Genomic DNA, 5,077 nt, shown 5'->3' with positions numbered 1-5,077 from the left:
GGAGTTCTCGTCCCTCGAGTTCGGACAGTCTGTAGTAGCCCTTCCCAAGTACTTTTGTGACTCGGTAGGGTCCTTTCCAGTTGGCTGTCAGCTTTCCTTCTCCGGGTCGAGTTGTTCCAATATCATTTCGGATTAAGATGAGATCATTCTCAGTGAAACCTTTTAGCACTACCTTTTGATTATACCTGGAAGCCATTCGCCGCTTTAGTGCTTCTTCTCTGACCCGAGCTTTTTCTTGGATTTCTGGAAGTAGGTCGAGCTCTTCTCTTTGAAGTTGAGAATTGGTTTGTTCATTGTAGTGGACTACTCGGGGAGACCCTTCCTCGACTTCTATTGGAATCATTGCCTCCACTCTGTATGCTAATCGAAATGGTGATTCGTTCATAGTAGAATGGGAGGTTGTTTGATACGCCCATAGGACTTGTGGAAGTTCCTCGGCCTAAGCCCCTTTTGCTTCTTGTAGTCTCCGTTTCAGCCCAGCCAATATGACTTTGTTGGCCGCTTCGGCTTATCCACTGGCTTGGGGATGCTCGACGGAGGTGAACTGGTGTTTTATATTCAAGTCGGCCACTAGTTTTTTGAAGCCTGCATCTGTGAATTGGGTGCTATTGTCTGTGGTGATGGAGTATGGGACCCCGAACCTTGTAACGATGTTCCTATATAGGAATTTTCGACTTCTTTGAGCAGTGGCGTTGGCTAGGGGTTTTGCCTCGATCCATTTCATGAAATAGTCTACCCCTACTATGAGGAATTTTACTTGTCCCGATCCCTGTGGAAAGGGTCCGAGAAGATCGAGTCCCCATTTTGCAAATGGCCAGGATGAGGTCACGCTGATGAGTTTTTCCGGTGGGGCGATGTGAAAGTTGGCTTGCTTCTGACATGGTGGACATGTCTTTACAAATTCTGTAGCTTCCCTTTGTAGAGTTGGCCAATAGAATCCCGCCCGGAGTACCTTTTTGGTGAGAGCTTACACTCCAAGATGATTGCCACAAATGCCGCTGTGTACTTCCTCCAAGACTTCCTTTGAGTTGGAAGTCGGTACACATTTTAACAATGGTATTGAGATCCCTCTTTTGTACAGTGTGTTGTTTATGATAGTGTAGTACTGTGCTTCCCTTTTTAACCTCTTTGCCTCTTTTTCATCTGTAGGGAGAGTTTCTATTTTGAGGTAATTAATTATGGGGGTCATCCACCCTTGATCCCGACCTGTTATGGCTAGGACTTTTTCTTCTTCCGATATTGATGGGTTCTGCAGTACTTCTTGGATGAGGCTTCTATTGTTGCCCCCTAGTTTGGTGCTGGCTAGTTTTGAGAGTGCATCAACTCGGGCGTTCTGCTCGCGGGGTATGTGGCAGATCCTATATTCCCCGAGTTGTCCGAGCTGTTCCTTGGTTTTATCCAAATATTTTTTCATAGTAGGATCTTTGGCTTGGTAGCTTCTTGTTATTTGTGAGGTAACGACTTGTGAGTCGCTGTAGATGTTGAGGTTCCGAGCTCCAACTTCTCTAGCCAGTTTCAAGCCAGCTAATAACGCTTCGTATTCCACCTGGTTGTTTGAGGTCGGAAATCCGAATTTGAGGGAAAACTCAAGTTGGTTGCTTTCGATTATCACACCTGCACCACTTCCGACTTTATTCGAGGAACCGTCCACGTATATATTCCACTCTATGGGGATCTCCGGGGTGTGTCTGTGAATTCTGCAATAAAGTCGGCTAGGTATTGTGATTTGATGGCTGTCCGCGCTTCGTATTGGAGGTCGAACTCGGACAACTCGATTGCCCATTGTAGGATTCTTCCTGCTAGATCTGTTTTCTGCAATATTCCCTTTATGGGCTGGTTAGTCCGAACCTTAATGGTATGTGCTTGGAAGTACGGGCGAAGTCGTCGGAATGTGAGTATGAGAGCGTAGGCAAACTTCTCTATTTTCTGGTAGTTCATCTCTGACCCCTTCAGTGCTTTACTAATGAAGTAGACGGGTTGTTGCCCACCCTCGTGTTCTCTAATTAGTGCTGAGGCTATTGCTCGACTTCCTAATGCGAGGTACAATATGAGTGGCTCCCCTGCTCGTAGTCGAGATAGGATAGGTGGCTGTCCCAAGAACTCTTTGAAGTCTTGGAAGGCTTGTTCACATTTTGTTGTCCACTCAAAGTTCTTTCCCTTCCTTAAAGTAGCGTAGAAAGGGAGGGATCTTATCGCTAACCCTGCTAGGAATCTGGATAAGGCTGCCAGTCTCCCATTGAGTTGTTGTACCTCTTTGACACAGGTTTGGCTCTTCATGTTGAGTATGGCCTGGCATTTATCTGGATTTGCCTCGATTCCTCTTTGTGTGAGCATAAAGCCCAAGAACTTACCGGCTTCCATTGCGAATGTTCATTTAGCCGGGTTAAGTCGCATGCCATGCTTCCGTATGGTGTCGAATACTTAAACCAAGTCGAACAGTAATGTTTCTTCACTTTGCGTCTTTATCAACATGTCATCAACGTAGACTTCCATGATTTTTCCGATGTGGTTTGAGAAGACCTTATTCATTAGCCTTTGATAAGTAGCACCCGCATTCTTAAGGCCGAAAGGCATTATGATGTAACAATAGTTTGCTTTGGGTGTTAGAAACAAGGTTTTTTCTTGATCCGATGGATACATTGGGATCTGGTTGTAACCCGAGTATGCGTCCATAAACAAGAGATACTTATATCCCGATAAGGCATCTACTAGAGAGTTGATGCTTGGTAGTGGATAAGGGTCTTTTGGGCAGGCTTTGTTGAGGTCGGTGTAGTCGGTGCACATTCGCCACTTCCCATTTGACTTTCTCACCAAGACGATGTTTGCTAGCCATAGTGGGTACTTAACTTCTCTTCTGAACCCTGCCTCTAGTAGTGCTTGCACCTGTTCTGCTACAACCTGAGACTGTTCTAGCCCAAGTTTTCTTCGTCTTTGTTGTACCGGCCGGAATCCCGGATAGACTGCCAACTTGTGGCTCATCAGTTCGGGATCTATGCCTGGCATGTCGGCAGCTTTTCATGCAAAGAGATCAACATTATCTTGTAGGAACTGTGTGAGTGATTCCTTTGCGTCTCCTTTCAGGATCGTGCCAATATTAGTTGTCTTATCCGAGGTGTCTCCGATTTGAACTTTCTCTACTTCACCTTCGGGCTGTGGACGGATTTCTTCTCGTCTCTGAACTCCGCCAAGTTCGATTGTGTGGAACTCTCCTCCTTCGCCTTTGAGGTTTAGACTTTCGTTATAACAGCGACGCGCCATCTTTTGATCTGCTTTTATTGTAGCTATTCCTTCTACAGTTGGGAATTTCATACATAGATGTGGAGTTGAAACTATTGCGCCGAGTTGGTTTAACGTCGTCCGACCTATTAAGGCATTGTAGGCTGAGCTTACGTCGACCACGATGTAGTCTATCTTAAGTGTTCTGGACTGGTTCCCCTTTCCAAAGGTTGTATGTAGCGATATGTATCCCAGTGATTGTACTGGGTATCCCTAAGTCCGAACAGGCTGTTCGGATATGCTCTTAGCTCTTTTTCTTCTAAGCCGAGCTTGTCGAAGGCAGTTTTGAATAAGATGTCGGCGGAGCTTCCTTGGTCAATTAATGTACGGTGGAGGTTGGCGTTTGCCGGTATGATAGTGATGACCATGGGGTCGTCGTGTCCCGAGATGATTTCAGATGCGTCTTCTTTGGTAAACGTGATTGTTGGGATGTTTGGTGCCTCCTTCTTTCCTTCGACATGGTATACTTCTTTGAGGTGTCGCTTGCAGGATGATTTGGAGATTCCTCCTCCCGCAAATCCGCCGTGTATCACGTGGACGTGTCTCTCTGGTATGCGAGGTGATCGTTCAGACCGTCTGATATCTTCATCCCTTCTTCTTTTTCTTGGCTCTTCGTCCCGGTTGGCCAAAAATTGATCTAGTTTTCCTTATCTTACTAATGTTTCTATGACATTTTTCAAGTCGAAGCATTCGTTGGTGGAATGTCCTCGAACTCGATGATACTCACAGTATTCGTTCCGATTCCCTCCTCTTCTTTTGCCTTTGAGTGGCCGAGCTGGGGGTATTTTTTCTGTATATCAAATTTCTTTGTAAATATCTACCAAGGATACCCTAAGAGGGGTGTAGTTATGATATTTTTTTATTTTCTCCTCGGAGCAATCTTCCTTTTTCTTGGATTCTTTATCTTTATCTCAATAGGCAGAGCCGAACCTTGAGGCTTCCCCAAGTCGAGAATTCTCCTCCATGTTGATGTACTTCTGTGCCCGTTCTTGTACTTCGTCTAGGGATGCAGGGTACTTCTTTGATATAGATTGGCTAAACGGTCCTTCTCGTAGGCCATTTATGAGGCCCATAATGGCAGCTTCTGTTGGTAGACTTTGTATGTCCATTCATGTTTTGTTGAATCTTTCCATGTAGTTACGAAGTTTCTCCCAATCTCCTTGCTTGATTCCTAGTAGGCTGGGTGCGTGTTTAGCCTTGTCTTTCTGTATGGAAAATCTGGCCAGGAATCTTTTGGCCAAGTCATCGAAGCTCGAGATGGACTTTGGAGGTAGGTTGTCGAACCATCTAATGGCTGTTTTGGTAAGAGTTGTTGGAAAGTGATTAGTGGATATTTTATACGCTTTTTGGGGGTAATTTCATGTAGAATTTAGTATGTTTTAATTAGTTTTTAATAAAATATTATTAGTTTTTAGGCAAAAATCATATTTCTGGACTTTACTATGAGTTTGTGTGTTTTTCTGTGATTTCAGGTATTTTCTGGCTGAAATTGATGGAGTTGAGCAAAAATCTGAGTTAGGCTGAAAAAGGACTGCTGATGCTGTTGGATCCTGACCTCCCTGCACTCGGAATGGATTTTTTGGAGCTACAAGAGTCCAATTGACGCGCTCTCAACGGCGTTGGAAAGTAGACATCCAGGTTTTTCCAGCAATATATAATAGTTCATGCTTTGCGCGAAGATAGACGACGTAACTTGGCGTTAAACGCCAAGTACATGCTGCTGTCTGGAGTTAAACGCCAGAAACACGTCATGATCCAGAGTTGAACGCCCAAAACACGTTATAACTCGGAGTTCAACTCT

This window comes from Arachis duranensis, chromosome 6 (genome assembly GCF_000817695.3).
Source record: "Arachis duranensis cultivar V14167 chromosome 6, aradu.V14167.gnm2.J7QH, whole genome shotgun sequence".
NCBI lineage: Eukaryota > Viridiplantae > Streptophyta > Magnoliopsida > Fabales > Fabaceae > Arachis > Arachis duranensis.
Note: the sequence above shows the minus strand (reverse complement) of the source record.